This window comes from Phoenix dactylifera, chromosome 2, assembly GCF_009389715.1.
Source record: "Phoenix dactylifera cultivar Barhee BC4 chromosome 2, palm_55x_up_171113_PBpolish2nd_filt_p, whole genome shotgun sequence".
Lineage (NCBI taxonomy): Eukaryota > Viridiplantae > Streptophyta > Magnoliopsida > Arecales > Arecaceae > Phoenix > Phoenix dactylifera.
In genome coordinates this window covers 18,789,323-18,807,925 of record NC_052393.1, presented here as the reverse complement: position 1 = coordinate 18,807,925, position 18,603 = coordinate 18,789,323, and the positions used below count along the sequence as shown (strand labels likewise).

Sequence of the window (18,603 nt, the reverse complement as noted above, 5' to 3'; positions counted from 1 at the left end):
TGCTTTAAATGCAAAATGATGCGATCCATCAAAGAGTCCAAAAATTGAAGTAAAAAAGAGGAAGGACAGAGATAGCTGAAATCTGTTAGGAGCGCTTTCTTGGAGAAGCCCTGCTATCGCTTGGAGTCCATTGGCTTGATATGCTAGGTATGCAACATGTATTAAAAACAGTAATATTAATATTTTTGTAGCTTTTAGTAATTGGAATTCAAGACTTGATGAGAACAGAATCTTTGAGTTCACTTAATTTAAATTGAGTTCTCTAGCATTGTTAAATTGGAATGGACCAAAAATTGCATCAAAGTGATATTCCAAATCCTTATAAAGCTGTCTGGTCAAACAGTCCCAAAAGGTCAAAACCTTATAGGATCCACTTGCAACTAGTTGCATTCATATAATTAGGTTAAGTTTGGGTCAAACAGACCCAAACATCCCTTATGACTTGCCAGAAAATGCTTGTGCAGTAAGCATTTTGGTACCTAAACTTGGCAAGAAGGACTACATTTTGCAATACCTTTATAAAATCATAGTTCGTAACTGATAGAACTAGTTTCGGGAATTTTATGAAGACAGGAAGCAGGGAATACTTTTTAGAATATGTGCTAAAGAAGGAAAAAGGAAACAGAATTCCAAGGCTGAGGAAGTTAATAGTCTGAGAGGCTGCTAAATCCCACTGGTTTGTCTTAATATTTGTTGAATTTTCTGATAACTTCCTGGGTTCCACTACAGTGGGGGGACTAAATTGAAGCAGTTTACCTGATGCTTTTCCTGGGGTGCTATTTATTGAGCAGGAAACATGTCTATTGTTATTTATGCATGGAAGTGCTTTTCAGAGGGAAAAAGTAATACCAAAACAGAGCAAAGGGAAGACCATTGTTAGGCAACCCATTGGTAGCTGTCCACAATAACCTGGTGATCATTTTTTTTGCCATTTAAAGGTGATTCATCTTAGTCAAAGATTACCGGTTATTAAATGCATCTTAATGTTGCTTGGGAGCTCCTTCGAGTAGTATTTTGGAGCTTTATCAAGCAGCATTGTCGGTGCAAATTAGTCATGTTAACCTAGTGTGAGGACTCATACGGATCTGTGTTTGTCTTACATTGGTCCTGTGGCGAAAGGTCTTGGATGTTTAGAAAGGACCAAGTCCTAGTTGATAATTTTTGGCTAGATTTTATTGGGTAAGGTCATGCATCGTTGCAAATAGTATTAGCGCTGACTTTTAACCACCCATGAGCGGCTAGGGGATATTGCAGCATGAATTCGTTTGGGATTGATCATGAGCCAATCATGGTATTTATGATTGAATATGTGATCGTACAGCCGGAACTTATATGGAGTGTGAGGGGATAGTCATGTTTTTATCCCACATTTGTTGCGGATTAAGATTTTAGGAACTTAAACAGGACTACGATCCCAATTAATAACTTTTGGAGTTCGAGATTGTTATGCTCGGATCACTCTAGCCCGTCTCTCTCCAAGTTTTTGTCTCATGAAGAAAATTAGAGCCACTAGGTTGGCCATGTGATCAATGTCTAAGTTATATATTTTCAAGCTGAACTAAGATAATTGGCCAGAAAGGATCAAGATCAACCGCGTGAGGGAACTTGGGACATGCAATCGACATTTATGGGAACCAGACATGGCATGATCAGTATATAGGTCAAGCTTGAGCCAAGGATTTTATATTTAGTATACAAAGGATAATGACTAAATTGTCGATCGGTCTGAGCAGCTTGAGCTCGGCTCAAAATAATGTTGAAGATGGCTGAGTTTTGAATAGAGCTCCTGAGCTTGAAGGTGGTTCATAAGCTTGAAATTAACCATTTTGATCAGGCTCAGCTGATATAATATTAATAGATACATAGTCAATCATCTTGATCAATAGTTCAATAATTTTTTTTTACAAGATTACATTATATGATTGATATTTTCGTTAGTGGGTTCTTGAATCAATTGTGTTAATTGAAACTTAAAACAAACTTGCTGCAAGCTCATACTGATTTTTAAGGTTACCAAGTTGATCGAAACAGGCTTATGTGCAGTTTGGTTCAAAATTAAGCTTAAATTAGGTTCAATCAAATAATAATAAACCAAGCCTCATTCCGAATGCTGAAAAAAAGTTTCAAGCCAAGTTCAATGAGGCCATCTAGCACTTGCTCGGATAATATTTTCTTGTGGCACTTGGACAATGAGAGGATTCAATTCTATCTAAATTTGGTCTAAAAGGTAAAAGATTCGGATTTCTCCCCACTTTTTTTCAAAAAAATCAATCTCGATGAGACAATCTTGATCGAGCTCGTATTTCCTTGCTCTTTTAATAAGAATACCACAATAGTCAACTTGTTCCATGGTTTTCATCGCAATGACTGCTATAAGATATTTAAAATAATTTCAAATCTTATTATCTTTGTTGATGCAGTGCATGTATTGAAATTCATAGCACTGGATTAATGCTGTCCGCTCCAATAGACCATCTAGATTCAACCATGAGGCATGCTAGCAATTGTGAATTGCTTTTAGGTACAAACTCTTTTCCATTTGATGCGTAATTGTAACAAGCGTACGTGTGATGCGTATTGATACGATCTCTTTTACATTTGCTTCTGAACAAACTTTGATTCGTCTCAGATAGGCTCACCAACAGAGATGGGCATCGGGCCGTGCCGGGCCCGACCCAGGCCCACCGGGCCATAGACCAAACGGGCCGTGCCTGGCCTGGCATGTTACTAAACGGGCCGTGCCTGGCACGGCCCGCTTAACCTAAAGGCTAAGCCCGGCACGGCCCTAGGCCCGTGGGGTGGCGAGCCATGCCGGGACCGGCACAGGCCGTGCCGGGCACGAGACGGGCCGTACCTGGCACGACCCGTCTGTCCAAAAAAAATAGACCCATAACGGCTATTTTTTTGGCTCATAACGGCTATTTGTGGCTTTTTACCCATTTTGCCCTTCCCAACAGCCATAAAACGGCTAATTTGAGGGGTATTTTGGGAAAAAAATTAGAGTTCTTTTGTTCCGGGCTGGCCCGCGGGCTGTGCCGTGCTTGGCCCACGAATCGTGCCAACCCAGGCCCTTATGGGCCGTGCCGGGCTTGGCCCGCGGGCCAAAAATCCTTAACCCAGCCCGGCCCCCTTTTATGAGCCATGCCTAGCACGGCCCGCATCGTGCCGGGCCGTGCCGAGCCATGGGCGGCCCGGCCCAATGCCCACCTCTACTCACCAAGACGGGCAGCCTCGAAACTTGGAACCATCGCCAACCCATTGAACTATGGGGCGAGTACGGGTCCAAACCGGACCTATTGTCTCTTTTTAGGTCTGATCTGAGTCTAGTAACGATGTATCTGACCTGGATTTGATCCGATCAAATCATATATATTATTAATTATTTATCACGATACAGGATTGATTTTTATGTACTCAATCCAAATTGCACTTGGAAACAATCCGGATCTAATAGTTTATCTGGTAGATTATACATATTGTTATTCTCATATTTTTCCTATTTATTATAAATTTATTAGTCACATTTGAAACTAGAGAGCGATCGTATAGATATGTATTTAGTCTCATTTTGTACATTGAAGAAATTTTCACTATTTTAATGAGACTAGAAATTCTAAATATAATTTTTAACTAGCTCTTTTTTTTTAATGAGCAAGGCCGATTCAACTCATAATTGATGTAGACCGGGAGATACTGCAACCACACTTTTTTAAGACTGATCATGAGTCAAACATGGTATATTTGTTGCTGATTAGATATTTGTCTAGTCAGAATCTCGCTGACATAGATAGGAGAATATCACCCCTATTGTATTCAATCTAAATCTAATGAGCTCCGGTAGAATTCGAATATTAACGTAACCGGCCTAGGCGTGGTTTTGATAAATCTTATGAAATCTCTGCTATTGAATCAAGACCCGACTCTATAATAGTTATGTTCCAAGTGTCGAGCTCAGAGCTATTTGGAAAGAAATAGCTTATGCGCAAGTCAGATTAGGAGCTGAGTGTATCCATTTGGAAGGTGATTCGGATACTATAATCAGGTGGATTCAGGGCTACGTAAGAGCAGGAGATGAGCATCCGCTGCTACAGGACATTAGAGATCTCCTAAGGAATTGTATGGCCTTCTAAGGGCTCGTTTGGTTCGCGGAAAAAGAAGGGGAGAAAATATGGTCAACGGAAAAGTAATGAGATGCCTCTTGTTTGGTTCGAGTTTTCAAAGGAGAGAGACGGAAAAGTTGTATTTCCATGGGAATATGATTCCCACATTTCATGGAAAAATTATTTTCGCATGAGGTGGGAATCACTCTATTTTTATTTTTTTCCCAAAAAGGCCTTTCAGCATTAAAGAAGCATTAAAGAGGCATTAAAGACCTAATTTTATTAAGGGTATACCTAATTTTATTAAGGGTATAATAGGACTTATACATAACTTTTCCAGGAAAGTTGATGGTTAGCCAAACATAAGCACTTTGGAAATTTGTCACTTTTCCATGGTCAACCAAACATGCCAAAAGTACTTTTCTAGGCATCCTCTTTCTAAAAAATACTTCCCGCGAACCAAACGAGCCCTAAGTTTCTCATGCTTACTGTGAGGTGAATAGCATAGCTGATTGGGTCGCCTTGTTCGTTGCACCGCACTCCGACGGCTAGATTTGTGAGAGTTACGAGAATGCTCCATTCTTTTTTTGTTATTTTTTTTTGATTTTTTTGGATGTATTAATAATACTAAAAGAGTTTGATGTATTGGGAAAAAAAATAAGACCCTACTCTCAAATGTTTGAGCCAAGCCGAACTTGCTTGCTGGAGGCTGGGAACGTAGCGGTAGCTGACTTGGTAGCGCTGCGACTCGCGGAGAAGTCGTTGGATTCTGCGTTTTCGTTCTACGAAAGCTAGTACGTTCTGGGTTGTCAAGTTTGAGAATGGAGGAGAAAGCATTTCTTTTATTATTTTTATATCTTATTTGTCCATTAAAGGGCAATAATAGGGAAACTAATATATATGAATCTTGAAGTTATAGCGGTAGAATTACTCTTTTCCTTGAGAAAATAAAAGGAAAAATAAAAAAATAATAGATACAAATTGGAGCTTATTTCAATGGTCATATTGTTTTGCTTCGTAATCAAAGATTTTCAGCTTGAATTGAATTTCTAAGAGGAAAAGTAGCACGGGTTAAATTGGATGTTCATATGTGGAAATGAAGAGATGAAACTTTTTTCTAATAAGAGTTTGTATTATAACAATAAGGATGAAGCACTAAAGGGACATATAGGACCAATAAAAGAAACATGGCAGCTGATATAGAAACTGTACCAAGACGCGTAATATTGTTGACATGTGGTAACTTCAGAGACCAGTTCCCATCCTCTAAGATAGGATTGTTGAAGAATGCAGACTAATTTGGTATCTTATAAGGTGAAACGTACCTATCGAAAAACTAATAGTACTGTAGAGCGGATGGCGACATGCGTAGTTATTGGACTATTTATGGAATGCTACATCAGATATTTTTTTAAAATTATTAGATATTTTATTTTCTGATTTTCACTACAAATTGGTGGTGGTTTCGCTATAGGAGGCCTTCATAAGCGAGAGGTACTTAGTGGACCAACTAGCTTAACCATGGAGAATAAAGTTTTTGTCGCTTTACCTCCTCTCCTCGATGAAACCTGACGATATACGTAGTCAACTTGCATCACCTCTTCCTGCCAAGACTTGTCGCTCCACCTCACCAATGACGTCAAGCATATGCAAATTAGCGATTGTCTACCACCACCGAGCAATTTGGCTGGGACCTGCAGGCCAAGCATGTGTATCGAGAGGCCAACGGGGCAGCAAATTGGGTAGCCTCCTATGTGGTTAACTATTCTGATGAGACTTTATGGCTGGAGAAGAGGGGACCACCCGGTGCCTTCGGGAACTTGTTATTTTTTGATTTCTTTGAATGTATTCGTATATGTTATGTATGATACATCCGTTTCAGCAATAATAATAATAATAATAATAATAATAATAATAATTTGACTGGGAAGAATGGAAGGGGGGACGACGTGAGAGAGAGAGAGAGACGCCTCGTTTTGGAACAATTTTAGTTACGTTTTCTCGATGCCCATCCGTCGTTGTTCGTTGGCGCCACGGTTTCCTCCTTGAAGACTATTTGTTGATGCCGCAGGCCAATAGCCTTACGCATCCTCATACCATGGCTGAAGATAGCATTATCCCATAAGAAACAAACCCAAATAAGTGGAAAGGATAGAAGCAAGAATTCTACTAGCCAAGAAAAACATTAGACACAAGATAATGCACAATATCCAATAAGAAGAGGTTGAGTAGTGCCATACGGCTCCCATTATACGTTTACATGAGCAGTTCTCTTATCATGCTGTTTGGGAGAATTGATGTAACTTGTAGATTTGTTGCCGCGCATGAAAGATCGGTTGATTATGGAGTTGCCAAATCAGTGTCTGTAGGCTTGGTGATTTTTTTTTTTCTTGTAAGATGGCACGGTTACATGACCCTAGGTATAGATCCAACTAATTATGGTTTTGGAGTCTCCCTCCAGTATAATGTTGGGGGCTGTGGCTTTGAGGATTGTGATAGCATAAACCAAGTCTTTTCAAGTTCTTCTTAGCTCCACGAAAGGCGTTGAACTGTCATAAAGATGACATCCACCTTCTTGCACCAACTTTGAGATTGCAGATGATAAACACAACACCATTTTTTAATACGCTGCTATCAAAGTTGACCTTGAGGAAACTAAGAAGTGGAGGCTGCCAGGTAAAGTGGATCGCCATATATAGAGGATGTAAGGACTGCAGTAGGAAAGGCTCAATTTTTCCTAGCTATCAAAGGCCACCGAGTGCATTGGCAGCAGTGACAGTTAGGGGATGTGCATTCTTTTATGGTGCAACACAAATCAACGTAAGAGACAATCCTAAGCTACTTTTCAGAGTAGGAGGGCTACTCCAAGATGAATACCCAGCTTCCAAATCCAAGCAATATCTTTAAGCACCATGGAAGTAGGCCACAGCAGCTTGTGCAATTCCTTGATTCCAACTTTGGAGCAAAGCATTCCCTCCCATCTTAGTTTGTTCGGGCATCTCGATGTGGGGATAGCCATGGAGAGATACTTCTAGTCGAGTCCTCGCCAAACACTCGAGGTATAGAGTTATAATCCCATTTTCTTTCATTGACTATGAAGAGGTTCATCACTCTCATATTTTCAAGTCTATCGAAGTCAATAGTATTAGGTGTAAGAGCTGAGAGCATGCCTCATGGAGAATATCAATGGACCTGCCATCTCCAATCCTCCATCTAATATATAGAGTTATAATCCTATTTTCTTTCATTGACTATGAAGAGGTTCATCACTCTATATTTTCAAGTCTATCGAAGTCAATAGTATTAGGTGTAAGAGCTGAGAGCATGCCTCATGAAGAACATCAATGGACCGCCATCTCCAATCCTCCATCTAAGAATTTCGATGCATTGGAGGTTGAAAGATTGGATACCTATTAGCCTCTGCCACAACGCTTTATAAAGGCCCCATTTGGAGGAGCTTTTAGAGGATCAAAAAGCACTTTCTGACCCTTCAAAAGTATTTTTGGATGAAAAATAGTATTTGGTAAAAATTTTGGAAAGCTGTTTTAGCTTTTTTAACAAGCTAAAAACAGTTTTTTGGAAGAAGCTCCATTTTGGAGCTTTCCGAAAAAGCTGTTTTGAGCTTTGTTGGAAAGCTTTTTTTTACCAAAATACCTCCATTTAAAAGTCTCTTTTTTCTCCCAAAACCCTTCATCCCGCCTCTTCCTCTCTCACCCATCCCCCTCCCCCTCCCTTTCTATCTTCTTCTTCCTCTCAACGCCGCCACCCAAGTTTCTTTTTTGTTTTGAGAGGTTGCCTGTGGCTGCCCATGGTGGCAGCCACCACGCCGGCCACCTTCCGTGATCGGTGACCCCTCCGCAGGTCGTTGCGACGCCACCCGTGGCGCGCGGCCAGCCTGTGGAGTGGCCGGGCCTCCGCCAGCTGCGAGACCGGGGAGGCGAGCCGCAGCGAAGCCCTCATGGCGGCCCCCGCCTCCCGAGCCCCCTCCTGGCCAGCAACTGTTTGTTTGGAATCTCATTCTCTTTTTTTAAATTTTTTTTGTTGAAACAGGTGATTCATTTAATTCTAGTACAGATACATCTAACAAGATCAAAGACAACATATCCGGAAGCGTACTAGGCAGCTCTCTTTCTCCAACCCAAAGAGTGTCTCTAAAGTGGTTGGCCACGTATAAGGCCACCCAGTCTGCGGCTCGCTCAAAACTTTTCAGATTTCTCCTATTCTCCCGCTCAAACTCTTCTTTCCTTCTATTAGAAAAGGATATATTTTCTCTCGTTTAATTTCCTCTTTTCTTTTCTTTTTTTAATAAAGAAGTACACCACTTTGCATATTTCCAAATATCAAGGATTGTGGTCCGCCCAGATCAAAATTTGATTTTCCAAGAAAGCTAGCCATGGGCCTTCAGCTTTGTTTGGAACTGGAGAAGTCCAGTATGCATATCACGGCTGCTGGTGCATCAGCTCCGTGCAATGCACCATGCCTAGTCCCAGGGAGAGGGCTTATGTGATCATAGATTGTCATGATGTACAAAAATGGTCACGGCTACTTGGTCGGACCTCTTGAGTTCCATATAGAACTCTACATGATCCATACTCAGAGATACTCTCTATTGTTGGTAACAAAAACACCAATTTAGGTGCACAGATGCTCGGCCATATCTACAGCCATGGGTTGATGGAGGTTAGACGCTACCTTCAGCATAAGCACTCGAAGCAGATGCTATATCATGATTCGATCGGTCTTGCTGCAAGTTTTTATGAGACTGGGAGTTATGTGAGGGATATACAATTGATAGAGATGGTTTGCAACATTTGTAGCTTCACAAACTTTTCTAATGCTAATACCCACCCTCTTCTCCCTCATCCGCCACCTTTTTTTTTTAAATTTTATTCTGGCTTAATTATTCCAAAAATCCTGAACTTTTTGGAGGTTTTCATTCTTATCCTGAACTTCAATTCGTTGTAATCTGGTCATCTGGCTTTTAGGACATTGGAATTACATCCTTTCATCCGATAGCTATGATAGAAATGGTCACGTGTCATCATGCGACACGTAATGGATGCCGATGTGCCATCAGCCAGTTTCTAATTGCAACGTTTTAAAAGTTAGGTGGCCTAATTATAATGAATTGAAATTTAGGATGAAAATAAAAATCTCCTAAACATGATTTTTGGCATAATTAAACCTTTTACTTTTGTCCTATAGATAATAGGCTATCTTGTGGACAGCCCCTCCTTTAATTATCCCTTACTTTGCAAATGCCAATAAATGCAAGATTTGCATCTAAATCACCGGCATAGCATCCGATGCCCTTTTTTTTTTTTTTTTGTCAAGTACTGATGAGAAGGACCCGTTGAGATGGAAGAAATTTTTGTTTCTTGGATGTGAGATATTAAAATCCCCCATCCATGAGCATTTTTAAATGTTTCATGTGAGGACCGATGTGGGCATGTGTCTAGTCCCATATCGATTATTTGCTAGATAGATCTTAGATATTTATACAGGATCAAGGAATCCAGATAATACCTTCCGGCTAGCTATTTTGGGTGAGATCCTGAATTGTGACAAATGGTATTAGAGCGGATCCGGCCCATAACCTATATGAAATAGGGGACACTGCAGCACGGATCCATTGAAGCTGACCATGAGCCAATCATGGTATTTGTGATTAGATTTGAATGAATTTGAATCCTTAGCCTGACGAGAATGTCAGAACTTAAACAGAGAGAGTATGTGAAGACCAATGCGGGCGTGTGTTTAGTCTCACATCGGTTATTTGCTGGATAGATTTTGGATACTTATACAAAATTAAGAAATCCAAATAATACCTTATGATATTTTTTTATTGAGTTATGACACGGATAGTCTTTAAGCTTGTGCATTGCTTAAAAAAACCATAGTGGGTCATGTCCCATGTCAAACATGAACGAGATCTTCCAGCTACCGGACCAACGGCAAGGTAGAGAGTGCCATATACCAATATCGGTTACTTTTTTAATTTTTCCACAATGCTACTCAGAGTACTTTGAACTCTTTCATTCATCTATCTATAAAGATCTCAAAGCAACTATTATATGCTCCAACAGCGGATCCATGCAAGAAAAGGTAAATCCGTCTTTCACACGAAAATTGCAACCCTTGTCCACTGAGTTAAAGGCTCATGAAACTAGGACGGTAAATCGATAGTCAAAGTGAGGGCTGATATCTTGTCAAATTGAACACCACTCCTTGCCTTGAGTTGCAAGAGGCGGTACCATTTTATAATATAGAAAAATAAAGAAAAAAAAAATATATAGACATGCTTGGATATGCTGTCATTCCAACTTTCTCTTTGATGCAATTATATTAGCTTCTATCAAATTGGTGAACTAGAATTTATTACAACAAAAGGAATTTACAAGGTTTCCAAAGACACTTTATCAACTTTGTCTACCATTTGTGTTCCAATATAAATGCTATCTCCGATTGAAGTGGTGCCAATTGATTCAAGTCCTATCAACAAGACACCTTCTTAGTCGATTGTCTGATCTTCACTCTTGCTTTGCTGTTGGATTGGTCTTTCAGTATCTATGACTGGAAGTATTCCTTTAGTTAAGAATAAAAATAGTAAAACTTTTTAGATGTAATTTGATGATGAATTTTGTTTAATTTTAAAATTAATTTGAAAATTTATAAGCCTATGAGGTTATATATCATTAAAAACTTTTAGTTTTACATTCTAATATTTTAACAATTGAAAGCATACATATTAGTTATAGTTATTTTTTATTCTGAAGGTAGAAAATTATAAACAAGTGGTGGCAAATGCAACATTAATGGTTGCGATTATTGTAACAATAGGTGGTGGCGACAACAATGACATGGCGGTGGCGACAATAATAATGCTAATATAAAATTAAAATTTAATTTTATAAATATATAAATAATTTATATGATGCCATAATAGCAACAACGATGACGAGGGTTAGGCATGGTGGTAACAGTAGGTAAAACGATATGGGACTACATCGAAGGCCATGATAATTGTTAATTAGGATGTCAAATGAAGTTCAAACAACAGTGTTATAGCCGTTTTAATTGGTAATATAATGTAATACAGAAGGATAAATCTCCTTATACGTGGGAGAGGTTGTTTGAAGGAGACAAATTGCATGGAGAGATTTTAAAGGAATTCGGTCTCTCTGTTCTGGCAAAGAAATTTGTCAAAATAGGTGAAATTTTGATTACGGTATTGCTAAAATGGGAAAATTTTGATCGAGTTTTGAAGATAGAAGGGAACCGAGGAGCTACGACTAGCATGACCGAGACATTTATAAACTCCCAGTGCCGGTCCGGTCCAGAGTGTAAACCGCACGAATCGGGACCGGTTCGAGCCCAACTCTCCCCGGCCGGCACCAACGAGAGAGTAATCGAGGGAAGCCCTAAATATAAACCGCGCCGCGCCCAAGAACTCCGGACCTCGCCGTCGACTCCTTTACCTAGAAGAAGCGCCCGCGGATCGCAAGTTGTAGAACTCGTAAAACCCTAGCCAAGATCAGGTATGCTTCCTTAATTTTTGGTATCACGATTCTCTCTCTCTTCTTCCTCCTTTGTTCTTGTTGGAATTTTGGGCGGATGGTTTAAGTTTTGGGCGGAATTATATAAATTGTTGTTGGATAAAAAAAAATTATTTTTCATCTTTTGTTTTGCATACTGATTTGTTGTACCTGCAAGCAAAATCTCTATAATGCTATTACTAGAACATGCGTGCTTGTGTACATGCATTTTCGTAATTCTTTGTATATAATCTCGTCCTGCAGTTTTGACGGCTTGAATCCTTCGCAAATAAGAACTAAATCTCCAGCTTTGGTTCTTGTATACCAAGTTAGAGTCATATAGGCATGATTGTTTTTTTTTCCCGGTTTGTTCATTTGGCATTAGCATATTATTAGAATTTTGACCTTTGTTCTTGCTGATAGATCATGATGATGTATGCTTACAGTCTCGGGCTTTAAATTGTAAATTTAAGGCTCGGAAATGGAAGAATTGAAACTTCAGAAATCACGAGGAGCATGAATCATGATTCTATGTCTCGCAAAATGAAATCTGCCATCTTTCTATTTGTAACTCCCTCCCTTCTTGGATTTGTTTGCCCCACTGTTGGACAAGTATCTTTCATAAACAATATATTCATTTCAAGATGCTTTCACACCATAGCATAAGTACTGGTTGGAGTTGCATTAGATAAATCTTGAGAGTAGCCAAATTAGCAAAGATGATGAGATTAGTTGAATTCTTCGAGGAGACAAGGACAAAAATTCTCAGACAAAAACTAAAAGCTAATTGTAAAATGCTGGATCCAGAAAAGATTTTGAGATGATTCAAGATTACAAAATATTGCTACTGATAATTTTCTGATAGGAGAATTAGTTTTAAACTGAATTCCCTTAATCTTCATTGTTTTCTGTTTTTCTGCTATTTTTCAGCAAATATATCATGTTCACAATCACAAAAAACGAACTTAAAAAAAGAAAGAAAGAAAGATGAGATGGTAGATGCAGAAGAAAAATCTGAACATTATTTTGCAATCATTTTTTATAAATATATTTTCTGATTGATTTTTAAAGTAACATGTGTGTGTATATCCTAAGATTTTTATAAAATGACATGTAGTACTGTATGCATCTTTATAGCATTCTTAGAGTTCATAAGGTTTGTGGGAAATAGAAACATCCTTCATTTTGTTCAAATAAACTCTGTGCAGTGCTATCCTGAATACGGAGATTATATTTTCTTATTTCTATGCAAGATGTTTAGTTGCATATGCTCCAAATCTCAAACTCTTATTGGTGAAGACTTGTTGTGATTGACATTTTTTATGCTTGGGATGCATCAAAGTAGTCTTTGAGATATATATAAAAAAAGTAATAATGAGTTTGTTAATGAGATTCCTCTAACACAACCATATTAATGTTATCTACAACGTGCAAATGTCCATGATTTAGCAATTTATTCTGTGCACCAGGAATATGTTTGAGGAATATCTATATGGTGTAGTGTTATCTTTGTTATGGAGCAGTGCATCATGACAAATAAATTCCATGGCCTAGGGTTTAGATATTAGAGTTCCTTTAAAATCTAATAATGTTTTTGTGGGAACCTATTAATTACTTAAAATGCTTTAATCAATTGGAGCTCACATGTGACAATACTCTAACTTGTCACTTACGATTATCACTTAGGATCATGATATGTTATTTGGGTTCTTTGGCCCTATATAAGTTTCCAAGATCTACCCAATGCATAGTCGATGTGGGACTAAACACACGCCCGCATGGATCCTCACATACTCCCTCCGTTTAAACCTTGGCATCATTGCCAGGATAAAGGTTCAAATCTATTCAAATCTAATCACAAGCACCATAATCGGCCTACGGTTAGCCCCAATGGGCTTGTGCTGCAGTGTCCTCTAGCCCAATAGGCTATGAGCCGAATCTACTCTAATACCATTTGTAACAACCTATGATCTCATCCAACAAGGCTAGCCAAAAGGTGCTATTTGGGCTCTTTGGCCCTATATAAATTCCAAGATATACTCAGTGCATAGCCGATGTGGGACTAAACACACATCCGCATGAATTCTTACAATGTGAGTCATATCATTTGGAGCCCTTGAATTAAGGAATTCTCTCTCTGAACAGGTATTTGATGCTTTTGGGCTCATCAATATTCTGAATGTTGCTTTAATTTAAAGGGTTCTGGGTCAACAGATTCTTTGCTTGAACAGCAAGGTTTAAATACTTGGTTCTGATTTTGACCAGACCAGATAGTTTCAGTCTTGGTGATTCTACTCTAGTTTCAGCTGTTTTTTTTTTTGAAATTAAATAAAAGTTAAAAATTGTCAACTAAAGTGAAGGAACTTTCAGTATCATTAAAAATTATTAAATTTCACATCATTTCAGATATGCCACATCCTTTAGAACCTTTAGATGTAACTTTCAGTTGATTTATTCTGGAACAAAAAAAATAAGTTTTTAATAAAATGTTCAAAATCTATGTTTAGAGTGTAATTTATCATTTGTATTTAACTATAATAATAGAAATGACTGTGAAGTTTAAACCTAGAATATGCAAGCTGCATTAAAAACTTTAATTTTCATTTGAATCTTTTTGGATTATCACATCATTTCAATTGTTTTGGAGACTTGTAAACTGACTATAGAGAACATGCTTCCGATATCTTAAAGAAATAAAGGATTTTCACATGTTACTCCCCTTTTCCAACCGAATGTTAAAGCTATACACACAATTAGATTAATGACAAATATATCCAATTGGATATCAAAAGTTAGCCCCAAGGATTACTTTCAGCCAGAACTCCAAAACCAGCACCACTTTTCTATATCAGGTTCTGGCTGAAACTAAAACATTTGGTTTTTGGTTTTTGGTTTTAGGGTTTTAGATGTAACATTGAACCATAGAGGATGAGCCATAGAGCAACAGTAAGGTTGCTCCATTGTGACTCGGAGTTCATAAGTTTGAAACATGGAAACAACCTCGCCTCATGCAGGGTAAGGCTCTGTATATGTGACTCATCCCAGACGCGTAATGGTAGGAGCCTTGTGTGCTAGATTGCCCTTTTATATGTAACTTTAACAATGATTGAAACTCTACCAATGTGGGTGTTGGTCCTAGTTTGATACATTGTTCCCTAGAGAGATGAAATGCTATGAAGTTGATTTTCACAATCGCTATTCCTTGCAAATGTTGTAGATGAGACTTTGTACATAGCTAGGTTTTAAATCCCATAGGATGGGGTGTCCTCGTTTCTCTATAGAACGAGATGCCCCACTGTCCCATCCCATCCCGATAGGTACTCTTCGTCTCTCTCCCCTTCCTTTTCCTTTGTTTTTTTTTTTGTCTTTCTTTTGTTTCTCCCATCTTCCTTGCTTCCTTTCTTTTCTTCTTTGTTCCTTCCTTCATTCTTTCCTTTTTCTTCATTCTTTTCTTCCTTTCTTTATTTCCTTTTGTCTTCTTCGTTGTTTCCTTTCTTTCTTCTTTCTTTTCTTTCTTTTTCTTCCACCTTCTTTCCTTTCTTCATTCCTTTTCTTATTCTTTCCTTCCTTTTTTTCCTTTTCTTCTTCTTTCCTTCCCTTCTTTCTTTTCTCTTCCTCTTCTTACCTGCATGGATGAGTTTTAGAGTCCCACCTTTGTCCCAGTCTTGTTTTCTCACAAGAATGTGACAGGATGTCCGAGATGACCCCTATCCCACTGGGATTTAAAAGATTGGTATGCAAAATGATAAAATCTATCGATAGGAGATCTATCTTGTCAAAAGGGGTGAATCCTGAAATTATTGAGTTGAAGTTACAATTAGGTTTCATATCCATGATCTTGACTGCTTAACTTGGATCACATGTGTGAAAGGCCGTCCTAGAGCACGGGGCTCCTGCCACTGTGGGTTTGGGGTCAAATGTATGAAGCCTTACCCCTGCATACGGAGAGACTATTTCTGTGTTTTGAATTTGTGACACCTAGATCACTATGGAGCAATCTTACCATTGTGTGCCAAGGCCCACCCTCTAAAAAAATTTAATTAAGTTGGTGATTCTTGATATCTTGAATAATTGGTAATTCATGGATTATCTTTTCAAACAATTGTTAGTTTATTGCACTTAAAAGACAGATTTTACCCTGTATAGGAGTGGAGACTAAGAGATGATTAGTAGGTGGTAGCCTTGATTTAATTCTCGAAGCCTTACTAGATGATAATATGCAAAAGTTGACATTTGCATAGGATGTGACTAGGGAGTCAAAATAATCAATATGTTGCCCCCTCCTATCAAGGAAAAGGCAGAGCTATAAGTTGAGCTGCATTTATTTGGACCACACTTGCAGTCAGCTAATCAGCTAAACAATATTGCCATTTTGTCAGACAACTACTACTGGTGTACATTTTATGGCCATCTAACATACATTAAACATTGATGTATTCAAATTGTAGTTCTATAACTAATAATCTGAATCTATTTATGTACGGTTAATATATCTGAGGCCAAACTGGGTTTTGTATCGTAAGAGTCATGCAGAATGAAGCAGAAGGATCCAGTATGCTGCTTGTCTCGTTTGTGTCAAATTCAATTCGTAGAGAACTATGTTTATTTTTCAGATTCATCCACCCTTCACGTGTAGCATCACATCGTAGTCTTCCTGTCTTGATTCCCACATCTTTGAGGTCTCTGCCTAAATGACAACAAACTGTTCTGTCATATAAAATTTTCAATTAGATACTTTGGATGCTCTTTTTCATCTGTTAGCTCTTGGTGACATCCCTACAGATTGTAAATCGAAACATTTACTTTCCACTGATTGTGAGAATCGACTGAGATATTTAATTTTTGATGCACTACTATTTACATGTACCAATTCCTGCAACTATAGTGGCAGCACAAGAAGATGAAATCAATTTACCGTGAAGGAACCATTTGTTTGGTGTCGATTCCCTCACTACTGATCCCCAATGACAAAAGGTGTCGGTTGGATAGCACGAATATTGGATGGATGCTTCAAGCAATCATAAGAATAGTCATAAATTTATTTATTTATTTCTGAAGCAATTTCTAAGAACAATTCTTTAATTGCCGAATCATTTACACAATGTGAAATGATTTTGCCTTTCCCATGCTGCTGCTTTGTTTTTTTTATCCCTTCATAACACCCATGATTGTTGTTTTCTTGCAAGAATTTTCGATGCGGATGTCTCAATCATTATATCTTCCATTTTAATTCCGTTTTGATAATTTTAGGACTGCTAGTTTATTTCCAAATATTGAAGTAGTAAGAACTCACTACCAATGTCTTATTCTGCTATGATGAACAGATAAAATATCGCCTGAGGCTAAAGCTTATTTGGTGACTTGGTTTTTCTTCGCTTTATTTTGCTAGACATAGATGGGAAAAGCCAAGGGTGGATCAATTTTCATCAGGCTGGTTTCGGCTGCAGGAACTGGATTTTTTTACGTTAAGCGAAAGAATCCTCGGAGAATCACAGAGAAACTCGAGTTTCGTAAGTACGACCCGCGTGTGAATAAACATGTTCTCTTCACAGAGGCAAAGATGAAGTGATTGATATCTTTCATGATGTTTCTTCCAATCTGTCGCCGGATTTACCGTCCAGAATTCCATATGTAGCTAACCGGCCATATCACTCAACCACCAAAGAGTGATTAGCATTCCAGTTTCAGGGTTAAAAAAAAACAAAAAAACATAAATCTCAGATTTTGTACTTTTCCAGCGAAATTCTTGATCTAGTTGGCCGCACTATTCGCCTTCTTTTATATATATATATATATATATATATATATATATATATATATATATATATATATATATATATATATATATATATATATATATATATATATATATATATATATATGTAGTTCGGAATGCTGTAAACTCTTTCATAATTTCATATATATTTTATAGGAGTAGATGCCTATTCAAATGTATGTCTGTGGGCACTCTTCTGAGTTCAATCGCTGCATCATCCTTAAGATGGATATAGATTGTTATTAGGACCAATCTAACAAAGATGATGCTGTTTGGGAGCCCAGCAATTCATGTCATTTTGGTTAATATAGTTTGTAGGGTTTTTTATTATTATTGTTTTGTGCTGAGACGGGTATGTCAAGCTCTATGAGTTCGGATATATTCAATAAAGTTAAAAAATAAAACATTCCATTGGCGGTTTTTGGTGAGATGGCAGATGTGATCTCGCCTATCCATCAGTGCAAGCTGGGCCTTACTGTTCACTTGTTTGTACTAACAGGGTTTGGCGTACAATGCGGCTGTGCTCGGCAAAACACAACCGAGGGTCGGTGACTGCAGCATCAGAGACAGCTGTGTAAGTTACGGTCCCACCCACGCGCCAACCCGTTTGAAAGCGCTCCACATCCTTGGGTTACGACTTACGACAGTGGATGTGACACATCGATTGCCGCCGACGCGCGGGTAAAATTAGTATCGGCGGACGTCTCGGTTAATTTTGGTTTCTCTCTCTTCTTTTCTTTTTTTAAATAATAGTTATAATTATTATTTTTTTAAAAAAAATCCTACCCTCCTATCTTGTAGACTTGCGTGCACAACCATTTCAACCTTTTTTGTGGCAGAAATGCTGTCACGATTGTCTTTCTTGGCCAAACAATTATGGTTTTCTTCTGAAAAGTTAGGGCCCCTTTGTTATTAGAACAATATGATATGTTATAGTATCATTTATTTATTTATTTATTTTGAGCTTAGAAGGGAGTTTTATCTGTTTGTAAGGATCTATCGTTGAGATAAAATCTTTAGAGATAATACCATTCAACACTCTTGACCTTGGAGAGCCATAGAGTAAAATGGATCTCGACACAAATTTGTTCGACTTCTTTTTTTCGGATTAGCAGCTAAACTAGCCCTGCCTAATTCAAAAGGATGGTAATTGAAAATGACTAGCTCAAAAGCCAAATCAAGTTTTATTTTT

At 38.2% G+C, this 18,603-nt stretch overlaps 1 long non-coding RNA gene across 2 annotated transcripts; it reads left to right on the top strand.

The window, feature by feature from the left end:
- The first annotated feature begins 11,413 nt into the window (after positions 1 to 11,413).
- On the top strand, positions 11,414 to 17,416 carry LOC103715470. Of its 2 annotated transcripts, none has more exons than XR_005510676.1 (2): positions 11,414 to 11,638; positions 17,025 to 17,416. It is a non-coding gene; the product is annotated as an uncharacterized LOC103715470 (long non-coding RNA). The 2 variants fall into 2 exon arrangements; XR_005510677.1 differs by having other exon boundaries at positions 11,438 to 11,638; positions 16,960 to 17,416.
- Positions 17,417 to 18,603: the final 1,187 nt, after the last annotated feature.